Source organism: Sus scrofa, chromosome 9 (assembly GCF_054392235.1).
Source record: "Sus scrofa isolate SSC_HxYL_T2T_F1_AM1 chromosome 9, Sscrofa_HxYL_maternal_Yorkshire_Landrace_v2.0, whole genome shotgun sequence".
NCBI classification, from domain to species: Eukaryota; Metazoa; Chordata; class Mammalia; order Artiodactyla; family Suidae; genus Sus; species Sus scrofa.
The window spans coordinates 76,375,168-76,390,569 of record NC_139391.1 but is presented as its reverse complement, the minus strand read 5'-3'; the positions used below and the strand labels follow the sequence as shown (position 1 = coordinate 76,390,569).

Sequence of the window (15,402 nt, the reverse complement as noted above, 5' to 3'; positions counted from 1 at the left end):
AAGTCAGTAGAGAGTGCTTTCAGGAGTGGTTACCCTGTGGGGATCTAGGACAGTCATAGCATAGGGGCAGTGTAGTTATAGCAAGGGGCAAGGAAGCTGAGGTATTTATCCACCCCATCTTCTGTTTCTTACATGTTCAGGGTTGGTCCTGGTGCAGTGAACTCCCTACCACTCTGGCTTATCACGCTCCTATAGGCAGAGAAAGTCCAAGGGCAAAGACACACAGATACTTGAAGCAGGAATGCATTACTTTGTGAAAGGGACTGTCCACCAGTAGTATAGGCAACCAAAGCTGCAGGAATGTATTAAGGAGGTACTGGCAGGGCACCAACTGTCTGTGGCAGAAGACTAGTTTTCAGATGGGAGGAAGCTGGACTTATGATCTCTAAAGTTATAATTCACTCTGTTAGGTACTATGAAGACAAATCTTTAGTGCTTTGGGCTTTTTGTAGCTAATTCCTGCTTATCCTCCAAATTCTGATTTTAGAGCCATCATGCCAGAATTTATTCTTACAGTTCTACAGCAGCTGTTCTTGGATTGATCCTGGTCATTGTCTCCTGGTCATCCTGAAAGTTCATTCTGCCCTACCTGCCCCCTAAATCTCCCAACAAGCCATACAGAAAGCAGAGACTTTAGCCTCTCACCTTCATCCCAAGGTACTTATTTCCTAGTAAGTGATGTGTTTGTGTGAGGTGAGAGGTGGTTATTAGGACATGGCCAGTGCCTTGTGCTGAGCTTCTGCCATGTTCAAGGCATGTAAAAATTACAGGTGGCAGGGCCTCTCAGAAGACTGCAGATCATCCTAGGAGATAATTATTGTAAGGGATGAGGAAGCCAGGGGTGGCAGCTGGATCCAGTAACAAGCATTAGTCATCAGAGAGAAGCCATTCTGAAAATGGCTATGACTCAAATTTGTCTATGACAAATTTGTCTCTAGTCCTGACTTCCCTTTAGATCATGTCTCAATCCTTCAGATACTTCAAGTGAAAGCTATAAATGAAAATGGAGTTTTTGCTAAAACTGTTAGATACTGGAGGTACAAGCAAGATAACACAGGGACCCCTCTAACAGAATGTAATGTAATCAAAAGAGAGAGATGGGGTGGGCAGGGGGCAATAATTTCCAGTTCCAACAGTGTCCATATAGAGTGCTAGAACACCACAGGAGGAATCAGAAGCCTCATGGTATCTTAGGAGGCCTGTTCCTCAGCCCAGGGGTTTATCAGAGTCGGGCAGTGCTCGATTGATGAGTGTGTCCTGATGAGCTGAGGGGGAAAGCTATGAAATCTTGGTTAGCTGATTAATACAATCTCATTTATTCCCATAGGCCTGTAGGGGCAGATGAAATATTCTGCTGAATAGGGATAAATTATTTCATTTCTTTATACAATCAAGTTTAGAATATACTTCCTTCTTCACGATGGGGGCTCAATAATTTTCATTGAATGTATTACCTTTACTTACATTTGCTAAGCGTTAAGAGTGAGCAGAATTGGAGAACTTATTCGTGGTGAATTCCTGGGGTGAGGAAGCATGGATTCTTTCTTATTCACTATGTCTTACAGAAAAAAGTGCATGTGATAAGAAAACATTTATAGATAACAAAATGACTTTATCACTATATAACCTTCAGAGAGAGCAAGTTCCTGCTGAATAGCACTTCAACTAATTACTCTTAGTTTGCCATCACTTGCTAGCATTGTGCCTTTGGCCAAGTTATTTAACATCTCTGAGCCTTGGCTATTCTGTAAAATTGAGATAACATTACCTACTAGCGAGGCTTTTGAGAGTATTGAAGATGTTAATGTGTATGAGGTGTTTATTGGGGTGCCTGGGATATGGCAGGCATTTGATGATGATGATGATGTTTGTCATCGTTATTGTATTTTAGATAATCTATGATGATGTTAAATAAGATCCATCTATGGAATTACCTCTACTTTGTTCTTTGTTTTCAGTTGGTTTTCTAATAATACCTATTTAATGTAAATGTCAGAACTTTTAAAATAAAGCCTTTGGTGTAGACTCAGAAAAGTTTCTGGAAGTTTAGATGTATTCTCTGTGTGCAGTGGTTTTATCTGTTTTGGACTCCCTCAAAAAGAATCAGCGAATTAGTGAGGCTTTGTTTCCTCTTATATTAACTAGATTGTATTTTCTCCTTTCCGACATCGGCTTTTGCTTGTTTGCACCTCTGTCAGCTAAACCAGTACCTAAAACTAGAGTCTATTGTTACTTCTCTTAGTATCTTCCTTATAAGCTGCTTGAAGAAGTTTTGCTGGAGCTGAGTGAAAATGCATATTGTTTAGAAGACAGACCCATTTTTAGCTTGAAGGTAGAATAGTGTTCTTTTTTCTTGGTGAGTTCCTTTCCTTTTGATGAAAGCCAAAACTTGAAGCTAGTGATGACAGATCAGGGTCCTAATTGCTGTGCTGTTGGAAATAAGGAGAGATGTTTATTGCTAATCGAGTAAATAGCAAACCAAATTTCATCAGTGTAGTAAGGTGAGCCCACTCACTGGGCTGGTCTTATAAAATACTTTTTCTAGAGAGCCTGGGAAAACTCCGTGAAGTGGTAATAATAAAAAGAGCATATGGTCTTTGCAGGAACTTTGTCATACATAAGCAATGTGCTATGGGTGTGGTAATGAACATCAGGTGTGTTTGGCACATGACTTCTCAACTTGGGGAAGAGGAATTTTGCTTTTGTGCACATACTGGAATGTGTTTTTGCATTTCTGGTATTTAAAAAAATAACTTCAGGACTACGTTATTTTTTATTCCTTATTTGGAAGCTATATTGGTCAGCATAAGAAAATACTTAACTTCAGATCTTCAAAGGCCTGCTGTAGAGGTTTGGAAATCATTTGGTTTGGCTTGAAGCAAGTTTGGCTAGTGAAGTGACAGGCACACAAGAAAGAACAACAGGTGAAAAAATGTGGAGTGTCTTTCATCTTTCAAAGGATTTTCTTGATGAATTGAAACAGCCGTGAAAATAAGTACTGGCCTTCGTGCCCAGTGGCCTAAAAGTACTTAGAGTGGGCCAAATGAAGTGGCAGGGGCCTAATGAAAATCAGGCAACAAGCCTAGGTCTAATTAAATATGTGCTGCCTCCCCCAACTTTTTAAAAGTCCCTTTAGCTCAGTTTTTAACAAAAAAATCTGGTTTTGTGGTCAAGAGATATTTCTCTTCCTTGACTTATATAGAGTTAGTAACAGCTTGCAGAGACAAACAGAAGCATGAGATATTCAGTAGAACCAATAAAAATTTTTGTTGGCTAGGTAGATTTTCTTGCTGGCCTATTTCTTTTGAAAACTCCTTTTAAAAATCAACTAATATATTTCTGGACTAGAGTAAATAAAATATCTCAAAGCCATTGAATGTAAGTCAGAGATAACATTTTCCAATTTGTTTGGGAAAGATATTACATCTGATTGGAATGATGTTTTAGAACAGCTTTTAGGGCTGTTGACTGAGCTTCTGCAGTTTCTTTAGCTTCTTTGAAGGACTCTTTGGGATCCTTTGAGTCATGAATAATTTTCTGATTAAGATCCTGGGACAGATGTCTCCAGAGAATTCTGAAAAACTTTAAAACATATTTGAACAATGTGAAATTGACCAAGAGTAGAACATATTCTCTAATGTCCCAGTTTATGCTGTGGGTACAAAGAGGACCTGGAACTGGATCTCAGACTCCCAGGCCCTTAGTCGGGGGGCTCGCGCATGCCAGTACCTCCCATGAAGAAGTTGCTGCTTGAATACAAATAAAAGATTTATGTTAACTCAGGAGGTAACATAATTTATTGCAGCACATTTATGAAGTCCTAGGAGATGTCTGAATTATAATTGGTGAGTCTGTTTTGTGTCTTTCTCCAAAGCCTTTGCTTAGGGACCAACTTTGGAAGTCAATGATGATGCCAGATTTGGAAGAATTCTAGAGGCCTGTGTTTGGGGAGCAGTGCGGATGAGAACTGTACTTAATCTGCAGATGATAGTCCACTGCAAATATGTGTGTAAAAGGGTGACAAGACAGTCAACTCCTGTGATAGATTATTCCTTTTAAAGAGAAATATCAATACAATACTTAGCCACCATCAAAGGGCAGGCATAAACAACACCACCAGCAAACCTTATAGTTTCAAAAGAAGGCTTGTACCCTGTTTCCCTTTTGAAATGCTTAATGAAAAGCTGCACAAAAAATGTCTGGATTTGAGGATTTTGGAACAAGCAAGCAAGCAGCAGGAACAGAAGCCCACGTGCTCTGTCTTTACTGGCTTTAATTGTTTTGGTTTCAAGCTTAGCAGCAAAATGTTCCTGCCAAGTGAGTGTATGTGTGCTTGGGATGTTTTCTGCTTTACTTCACTCAGGCGTTTGAAGAAAGGCCCTGGTTTGTATCAGTTAGACATCAATTTAGTGTAAGAGAAAACACGCCCCTTGAAACAATTAAGGGATCGCAACTTATCATTAGGGTGAATAATAGGTTGCAATGTCTACTTAGAACAGAGTTTTAGAAATTAATTAGTGGGATAGGTCACAAAATACTTCACTATTTTCTAGTGATTAAAAATTATAATTTGATAATTAGACCATGAGAAATTTTTCAGGGCAATATATTTATCATTTATCACTTAAGAAAGGGGTCGGCAAACTTTTTCTGTAATGAGCCAGATAGTATTTAGTATTAGGCTTTGTGCCTTTGTAGTGCGAAAGCAGCAATAGACAGTAAGTAAATGAATGAGCATGCCTGTGTTCCAACAAAACTTTAGGTATTATATATTACCTTTTATGTGATTTTAACATGTTCTTGCTTTGATCTTTTTTCAACCATTTAAAAATGCAAAAACCATTTTTAGCTTTGAGTTGTACAAAAACAGGCAATGAGCCAAATTTGGCCAAAGGGTTGTAGATTGCTCACTCCTGCTTTAGAAGAAAAGACCCTGTTATTATTTACATTAAGATGTCCAAGCAGTATTTCAAAGAGCAATGCATTTTTTTCCCAGTTCACAATTACTTTATAATTCTGGTCTAGTGATTATTGTTTTTAAAATGCATTCTTTGGGTTGTTTGAAGACTGCAGTATGAGGGCTAGCCGAGTGGCATGAGATTTGACAAATAAAATTCTGACTGTGTTCCTCTCATTAGGTTCCAATTCTATTCATCAGTAAAAGGAACTTGTGTCATTGCCTCACTTGTTGCAATGAATAAATCTGTATAATTTTACAAAAGAACAACTGCATGGATTCTTTTGCAGCCTGAAGACTCAAGTGTTGGGCTCCTCTTTATAAAAGTTTCCATGACAATCTGGCCTGATAGAATGACAGGTTTGCCCTCATGGGGAATTTCTTATTAAGGAAGCTTTTCTTTCACCAGGAAGCTTTATGGGGACTTAATAGGGGGTCAAACAGAAAGAACCAAATAGGACCCTTTCATAAACCATACCTTACACTGGCTCTGGCTTGAAAGAGGGCTTGTTTCCTACTGTGTGTGTGATGGGGTGATGTTCAGAAGCTGAGAGGTTAGAGAGGACCACCATGCTACCCTGGGGTCCCTGCTTCCTAGTGGTAACCAAGAGACTTGGACACAAGCATGAGCTATTAAGATATGGGCTAAGCCAAGAATCATAGGTCCCAGCTTTCTCTGTTGAAAGGCAATGGTGAAGCAAATGGGCTCTGAGCTTGACTATCTGAGTTTTTATCCTTCCTCTGCCATTTACTAGCCATGTGACTTTCACCTCTCTGTGCCTCACTTTCCTTCTCTGAAAAAGGGGCATGATAATAATAAATAAACATGCCAGGGTTGTTGTGAAGATTAAGTAAGTTCATAGAGGAGTTCCTGTCGTGGCTCAGTGGTTCCGACGATGAATCCCACTAGGAACCATGAGGTTGCGGGTTTGGTCCCTGCCCTTGCTCAGTGCGTTAACGATCCGGCGTTGCCGTGAGCTGTGGTGTAGGTTGCAGATGCGGCTCGGATCCCGCGTTGCTGTGGCTCTGGCGTAGGCCAGTGGCTACAGCTCCAATTCGACCCCTAGCGTGGGAACCTCCATATGCCGTGGAAGCGGCCCAAAGAAATTGCAAAAAGACAAAAAAAAAAAAAAGTAAGTTCATAGAGTTGGCCCTCCTATTTGTGGGTTCCACACCCACTGATACGAAGGGCCAACTGCACTACACCATTTTTTAACTTGAATTTTGGTGTCTGCAGGGGTCCTGGAACTAATCTCCCACGGATGTGAGGGACAGCTGTGTATGTACCTGGCACATGGTAGTGAATAAGAAATGAGATCTGTTATGATGGTTTTCTTTCTTTTATAGACTTGAAAGTAATGTAACAATTGTAAACTCTTATTTAAAGGCAGATTCCTTTCCTCAGGCACAATCACCATGACAATATCCTTTAATCTCTTGCTTTTTCTTTCTCAACAATTATCACTCCATCATTCTACTGATCTATACTTTCCAGTCACTTCAGCCCCCATGTCCTAATACCCATTTTGGATCTTAGCCTTTATTCTCTTTCCACCCACTGCATTTTATTATAAACTCAGTGATCTCCTGGACCTAAACTGAGGAACAACTGGTTCATTTATAGGAGGAAAGCATAGTTCGTAAGGTGTAACCTAATATATTGCCTTATGGTTGTGGCACAGCCCAGTCTAGATTTGGCTCCAAAATCTATGGCTTTTCTAGGCAGGTTTACTATAAACTGCTTATGCCCTGCTTAGAACTGAGATGTTGAGAGGATCGAACCCAATGGGAAAAACTGACGGTATTCTGAAGGTAGGCTTTATGTCTCATCAGTCTTTAATAGGGTCCCCCAGAGGGCTTTGGAGAATGTTCTGTATTCTAAAGACCTTCAAGAAATACTTTGTGCTTGACTATACATTTTGGGTATGGGTTCCCTTTCCTGCCCAACTGCTTTCTGGGCTGAAAGAGCAGCTTTAAATGTTGTTCCACACTGTGGTAAATTCAGCTTAAACACTGTTTTCTTTCTTCTTAGGCCTGTGCTCTGGAGCAGGGCAGGAGTGTGGACGGTTGTTGAGGGAAACTTTTATTTTGGTTAATTATCATCCTGGATTTGTCTATTCCTATTTTCTTGGAATAAAAGTGAGATGTTATTGTTTGGACTATTCCATACAGAGGGTAGGATTTAGTTTTTTCTTTCTAGCAAGATTTCAGTGTGTAAGTTATGGACAAAAGCAATTCTGAAATATTTTAATATGTTTGCATAAGGAAAGCCCATATTGCATAAGATTTACATGAGGTCTTTGAGTTTTAGTCTTTTGGATGACTCTAAAAAAAAGTTGTTCTCAGCCCTATAAGAAATAATGTCTGCATTAAATACTTGCTTATCCCTTAGAAGACTGGGAATTCCCTTGTGGCACAAAAGGTTAAAGATGTGGCATTGTCACTGTAGTGGCTCGGGTTGCTGCTGTGGTGAGGGTTTGATCCCTGGCCCAGAAACTTCCATATGCAGCCAAAACAAACACACACAGGTCAAGTTTTTCACCTCATATTTCTTTGGTCTTTAGGTATCTCACCCATGTAAGACACTCTCCTTGACTTTGAAGGATACTTCGTGTATGCACAAAATAGAGGGGAATAAGAGTATGCTCCACATACAGCTTTATTTGGGTGAAACTCATCCAAATGACACTCCCTGTTGTGTTAATTGCTTATATTTTAGGCTCTTGTAGAGTTTACATTCATTTATCAATGCCTCTTTTGTCAGCATACAGGTTCCTACTGTGTGCAAAGGGCAAAACCAAGCCACATATTTGGACAACAAGGCACACAAATGCTTGTTTCTGTCATTCATTTCAAAGGTGAAATAATCTCTGCAGTATTTTTACTGTAGATTTTTGAGCACAACCAGTGGTGTTGATGAGTCTGTTTATTTTTTTCTAGTGGAAAAAAAAATAAAACTAGCATTATTAGTACTAGACATTGTGCATACATGAGTTCATTGAATCCTTGCATTAACCTTTCAGCATAAGTAGTATTATTCCTTTATTATAGATGAGAAAACAAGTTTGAGAATTAAGTCACTTGCCTAAAGCCACACAACTGGTAGGTTGTGGAAAACTAGGATTTATAACCTGGTCTGTCTCTTTCACTACTCACACTGCTTCTCTTTAAGCAGAGATGGTTTTTGTTAACCACCTTGCAGAAAACACTCACTTCGGGTATTAAAAAGTACCCTCCAAATATATTTAACTTAAAGAAATTGTTATGGAAGTATGTGAAAAAATATGTTGCCTCTCTATATTTTAAAAAGTAAAAATTTGGAGCTTAAATTACCAAAAAATATGCACAATTATATAAGTAAAATAGGTCCATACTCAAATAATTAGGCATTTAAAGTGATTATTCCACAAAACTATTTAAGTCCACAATCTTTGTTAGAGTAAATATAATTTAGCAAGTACAATATAGACTGATAAAATGACCAGTTTGCTAGTTCTAAATATAACAGCGATGATTATATTTTAGAATATTTTTTAATTTTATAATTTTAATTATAAAAGAATTACTGACAAAGGAAGAAGCGAGAGGTTCTTGTAAATGCTTAAGCAAAGCATTAAGTTCTTGCTGTAAAGCAGAGACAAAGTCTTCATTTTTGTGCCAGAATTTCCTTTTGGCTCAGATGACCAGATCTACAGAAGAGAACATGGGGAGATTTTGCAGTTCTAAAAAGGTTTTCTGATATATTTAGGAGAAAAAATTGTAAAAGACATATGAATTCTTCTAGAATAGTTTATATGTGGGTCATCTATTTTATTATGGCACAAAATTCTTTTAACTTTTCTCAGTCTTGATTTCTATTTTTGTTTGTGAATAATAACGACTTTGCTATTTAGGTTTTTAAGGGTCAAATGATGTTTAAAAGTACTCTGGGATGGTTAAAATGTTATTTATATGGATGGTAAGTGCATGCAGACAATACTCTTCAAAATTCTCTGATGTCTTTTCCCCTTGTGGTAATACAGTCCACCCTCACCATTGCTTTTCATCCATTTCTGCCCCCAGGAAAAACAGGGAGAACTTCATCTGGGGATGGGGAGGATAAGAAAGGGAGACAGGTCTTCACAGTCAAAATGGAGAAGTTGAAAACCCTTCAAATTCTTAGAGGCAGAGGGAGTAGAGAGTAGGGAAAGAAGGAAGGAAAGGAGGGAGGGAGGTGGGGAGGGAGAAGGGCAAGAGCTTAGCATTTGAGTACAGGGTCCATGCATGAAAACTCCCATAGGATAAGTAGAACTATCCAGAAAGGTTTTAGGAGAACCTGGAATTCCTCTCTTTCCTGAGGGGAGAATGAAAGCCTCTAAGAGAAGTTCTGAGATCAACATGGCCCTCAAAACAGTAGAGCAGGTTGTGAGGGAAAAGTCTACCTAGATGGTCCTGAGATAGTACTGCTTGTTGCCCAGGGCCTGAACAAGGCATGTACAGGATCCAGAGGTCCTCATGAACCAAAGCAAGCAGGCACAAGCATTTTGGAGAACTGGTGTCTAGAATAGGTGCAAAACCATTCCACCACCCTTCAGATGGATGGATATCAGAAAGTCAGATAATACCGATTATTGTTGAGGGAGCTGGGAAACTTTCTTGCTCTGTTACTGGAAGTCTAACCTGATACAGCTGTTCTGGGGAGTTTTTTGGAAATACTTAGAGAAATCTGATCATCTCAGTATATACTCTAGAGCCACTCTTACACAGGACTATAAGGGAATATGTATGAGTATGTTTATTTGGGAGGGTAAAAAGTTGGATGCAACTGAGGTGTACATTGCTAGGAGAATGACTTAATGGAATTATGAGATATGCATATGTAGTGGACCTCTGTGTACCACTCAGAATTAATTATCTAAATTACATAAAGCAACATAGCTAGATCTTAAAAACATATGTTGAGTGAAAAAAGGAAAAAAAAAAAAGCCCTATAGCACAGTTAGATGTACATACATTAAATACATACAACACAAACATTACATACTTCTCCAAGATACAAAAATACCTAAATACATTTGTTTTATGAACATTTGTGTGGATGCATCAAGCAGTGAGGGGAATGGAAATTATTTATTATTATTATTATTATTATTATTATTATTATTTTTAAGGCTGCACCTGTGGCATATGGAAGTTCCTGGGCTAGGGGTCAAATTAGAGCTGTAGCTTCAGGCCTATGCCACAGCCACAGCCATGCAGGATCCAAGCCGCATCTGGGACCTACACTGCAGTTTGCAGCAATGCTGGATTCTTAATCCACTGAGTGAGGCCAGGGATTGAATCTGCAGTCTCACAGACACTACGGTGGTTCTTAAACCCACTCAGCCAGAGCAGGAGCTCCTGGGAATGGAAGTTATGATGAGAAGTTAAGGAGAAAACAATAAAATTAATAAAAACATGATAAAGGCCTTGTGAGAGTAAATGATGGTGTCTTATTAGCTAAGAGGTATAATTAACAACTCTGAATTTCAAGTTAAAAAAAAAGCTGCAGTTTGCATACATGAATCACAGTGAATACATATAGTGATATACTGTGACGACTATCAGGAGAGGTGGTCCTTCAAGGAGTGACAGGGAGTGACCAGCCTCTATGAATAAGCCACTCATCCATGTTACATAAACAGATTATTTTAGGACCAGGATGGAATTTAGTAAATTGCTTGTTATTTAGTTCTCTGATACCCTGGAAGATGAAACATTTACCCCCTGAGATTAATTTTTCACTGACTGATCAAACTCAATGTACTGTTTATGTTCTCTGTAACAGGAATTTTAAAGTACATAAATTTTTAAGCAAGAGTCTGATATCCAAAAGATGCATTACTTTCATCTGAAGTAATTTGAAGTTCAACTGGGTGAAATACGACTACAATTTAAGCTCCTTATTTATAAAATATGGATCCAGTTAATCAGATTTATAGTGTGAAGCTGGAGCTCTCTCTGATGACTAGAGAAAGAAATCTAATGTTCTTAAAATATTATCCCCAATGGTCTTAATTACTTACCAGCTGCATGTTGGCTGTCACTTTTACCTTTTTAGATCTTGGTTACCTCATCTGTAAAATGGTCGGACTAGTGTCTCACTACCTACAAATGCTATGATTCCCAATAACAAAACCAGAAAAGATGATTAAATTCTACTAAATAGAAAGTCCTCTTTGCTGTATTACCAGCAGTCTATCAGGGTTGCCTCGGCCAAGAGAAGGTGATGAGTACTACCTCCAAAGGTAAGGATGAGTCAAATTCTATTTCCACACTGTTATCTTTAGGTCACCCTATGCTTTTCAGAATCAGACATTCCAAAAATTCCAATGAAGTACTTTTTGAATTATTGTTAAGAATAGAATTGGAGCAATAGATTTATAAGCTGGTGTCTCAGTATAATCCCATTATTGGAATCCATGATTCTGGATGGTGTTAGAAGTAAAATTATTCTCTTTGGGTGCTTCCAATATAAAAATATCTTGGATGGTTTGCAAGACAGCCTTGTAATAATAATAGTAATAATAATAATAATACCTAATACATTATAGTACATATACACTGTGGTGATTTCCAAACATTAACTCAATTCATTTTTACAAAAACAATGTGAGATAGATGCTATTATTATCCCCTTTTGTGGAAGAGGAAAATGAATCACAGAGAAGTTAAGTTAAAATTTCACGACTAGAAAGTAGGAGAGAAGGAATTTGAGCTCTCAGGCCATATAGCTCAAGAGTCCATGCTTTTAACCCCCAGATTTACTATCTCTCTAATATTTAGTGAAGTTCCAGTTTACATCAAAATATTTCTATCATACTAGAGATTTTCCTGAACTGTATGGTTTGAAAAATGTTCTTGTTACTCCATTGATGGTCAGTTCTTAGAGGAAGATAATCAGAAAATAAAAAAACTATTAGCTCTCTTACTCTTATTTGTCCTTCAATCCTGCTTCTCGCAATAATAGTGTATCGTGTATTTATTCAGTTCTTCCTCTGTACCAGACTAAGTGCTTTATTAACTTGTTCATTCCTCATGACCCATAATGAGGCTTGTATGATTATCAGCCCCATCTTACTGATGAGCAAGCTGAAGCTTACAGAAGTTATACATTTTGCTCGGGGTCATTTGTCTAGGGAGGATCCAAAGGAGCAGCCTCCTGTACCAGTGCTAAGCCTCTTGTAGGACTGCATCTAAGGATGCTTAGCATTCATAGGCCTGGATTTCTCCACATCCCTAAAGTAAGAGAGTTGTGCAGATGTTTTCTAATGTAATGTCCAACTTTAATTCTTTGTGAGTCTGTAATTCATAGGGGCTGTGGCTCCTCACTTAGTATTGGTTAAAGTAGAATTTCAAACCAGCCTCAAAAATTGGCACCTTTGTCTCTCATTGGCTTTGGAAAATCACAGATCTTGAGACTATTAAGCAACAAAACAAAATAATACACAGAAAATGATATCTTTATTCCTTTTCTCAGAAACTATTTTAAATCAAGCATTGTTATTATCTGTATTCTGCAAGCTTTCCTTTCATTAGTTAAACATTTTTTAATAATGAAAATGAATTTAAAAAGCACAATATGTATGTTAAGGGAAGAAATGTTGTGGTAAACCAGATGAAGTTGTACTTGTATTCACATCTTAAAAAAAAAAAAAACTTCCAAAAATTGACCCTGAATTTCTAAAGCCCTTGAAGCCAACTTTCTTAGTAAAAACCAGTAGGAAAAAGACTGAGGTAGAAAAGAGGTCATGACTAATTGCCTGGGAAAGTTTCTTCATGCTTGAAAAGAGGTGGAAGAGTTGGGTGAGGAGGTGGGTAGGGTGACCTTTTGATCCTAGATGTCTTGTTTATATTTCCTTATCACAAATCTTGCTAAAAGTAAAGTGCTGGTAAAGTGGCTGTAGTCTGCCAGAGAGACTCCTGGCCTTGGTCCAAACCTAACTGAAATATTATCAGAAATACATTCTTTGCCATGTATAGCACTTGCAAGTTCTTCTAATGAGGCCCACATATGGTAGCCAATTAGGCAGGATAATCTTCTACCTTGGGCAGGGAGGAGCATGGCCTCTCACTATCTGTCACATAGGGGTTATCCACCAAATGTGGCTTTGCATGGCATGCCCAGGGGTTGATGTCAAAGCGCTGTTTTGTGGGACAGAAATAAGTAGCATTATGTATTTGCGAGACTCAAAAAAATCTAGTTTTTATACTCTTATTTGGGGGGGAAAAGAGATTTAGGGATCATTTTATTCTTGGAGAAAACTATAATTTATATGTTAAATATCTAAATTATTTTAAAGATAAATGAGTGTTTTCAAACATGACTATAAAAGGAACCTTGATGGATGGAGTATGCCTCTGAAGGAGGCTGCACATGTCAGGTTTAAGGAAGATGAGATGATGGGTGGTTAAGAGAAGAAGAAGAAAGTGTTGGTGGAAATAATGGGGTGGAGGAGGTAACGAGCTCATGACACACAAGAAGCTCACAGTGTAGACACATTCACAGAATATCTAGAATCAGTGCGGCAAAATACACAAGGGTCCAAAATATGTTTTAAAACATCAGGTGATCTATGCCATTTTATTTATATAGTGCTTATTTCTAAGGAACTCTGAAAGTTTTATTTAGAATTTCTATTAGCTTATGTTGTCCTTAGAGTCTTGAAGGCCTCATGCTTCTTGAAGGCAGGCAGTAAACTCCTCCCATTCCTGGTACTGGTTCATCTTAGGAAACAAAATTCTTGATATTTTATGAAGATGGCTTTGATTCATGGCAAAGTTAGATCTGTTCTCCAGAGTCATCAGTGTCAAACTCAAAAGGCATGAGGTAGAACCTGCCTCTTCCCAGAACATTTTGAAATGCCCTGGGCAGTCAGCGAGCCTGCAAAACTGTGACCAAGTTTGTTTGTTTTATTGTCACTCTTTGGAGACCATAGAGGTGCACTTCTCAAAGGTGCCACTTTTGTGCTCACTGGGGTCCTTGGCAGTTAATACAAGAGAATATTTTATATAGGCAGGAGGCACACATTTTATTCCTCAAAAAAGACTCAACCCTAGCTTGTATATCCAGACAGACCAGGTGAAGTGGTTCCAACTGTCAAATGTAGATGCAAGTTGTGAGTCCCGATAATGTCATTTCAGAGCTGCTAGACCTTTTTTTTTTAAATAATTGATATTTATTTTTTCCATTATAGCTGGTTTACAGTGTTCTGTCAGTTTTCTACTGTACAGCAAGGTGACCCAGTCACACATACATCTATACATCCTTTTTCTCACATTATCATGCTCCATCATAAGTGACTAGATACAGTTTCCAGTGCTATACAAAAGGATCTCATTGCTTATCCATTCCAAAGGCAATTGTTTGCATTTATTAACCCCAAATTCCCAATACATCCTACTTCCTCTCCTTCCCCGTTGGGAACCACAAGGCTGTTCTCCATGTCCTTGATTTTCTTTTCTGTGGAAAGGTTCATTTGTGCCTTATATTAGATTCTAGATATAAATGGTAGGATGTGGTGTTTGTCTTTCTCTTTCTGACTTACTTCACTCAGGATGAGAGTCTCTAGTTCCATCCATGTTGCTGCAAATGGTATTATTTTGTTCCTTTTGATGGCTGAGTATTATTCCATTGTGTATATATACACCACATCTTCTTAAGCCAATCATCTGTTGATGGACATTTAGGTTGTTTCCACATCTTGGCTATTGTGAATAGTGCTGCAAGGAACATGCGGGTGCATGTGTCTTTTTGAAGGAAAGTTTTGTCCAGATATATGCCCAAGAGTGGGATTGCTGGGTCTTATGGGAGCTCTATGTATAGTTTTTTGAGGTATTACCATACCGTTTTCCATTGTGGTTGTACCAGTTAACATTCCCACCAACAGTGCAGGAGGGTTTCCTTTTCTCCACACCCTCTCCAGCATTTGTTATTTGTGGACTTATTAATGATGGCCATTCTGACTGGTGTGAGCTGGTATCTCATGGTAGTTTTGATTTGCATTTTTCTAATAATCAGTGATGTTGAGCATTTTTTCATGTGCTTGTTGGCCATCTGTATTTCTTCTTGGGAGAAATTTCTATTCAGGTATTTGCTGATTTTACCATTGGGTTGTTGGCTTTTTTGCTGTTGAGTTGTATAAGTTGTTTGTATATTTTAGAGATTAAGCCCTTGTCAGTTGCATCATTTGAAACTATTTTCTCCCATTCTGTAAGTTGTCTTTTTTTTTCTTTTTGGTTTCCTTTGCTGTGCAAAAGCTTGTCTGTTTGATTAGGTCCTATTGGTTTATTTTTGCTCTAATTTCTATTGCTTTGGGAGACTGACCTGAGAAAACATTTATAAGGTTTTGTTAGAGAATGTTTTTCCTGTGTTCTCTTCTAAGAGTTCTTGATGGTGTCTTGTCTTATATTTGAGTCTTTAAACT

The 15,402-nt window shown here is 38.2% G+C and overlaps 1 protein-coding gene across 1 annotated transcript in view; it reads left to right on the top strand.

Annotated features, from left to right (window-relative positions):
- Positions 1 to 487: 487 nt before the first annotated feature.
- LOC146399988 (uncharacterized) overlaps positions 488 to 15,402 on the top strand; it is a 460,667-nt gene continuing 445,752 nt past the window's right edge. Inside the window, exons 1-2 of the transcript XR_014815763.1 lie at positions 488 to 657; positions 11,037 to 11,223. The gene's annotated coding sequence lies outside the window, so the exon portion shown is untranslated. The remainder of the gene's footprint in view (positions 658 to 11,036; positions 11,224 to 15,402) is intronic.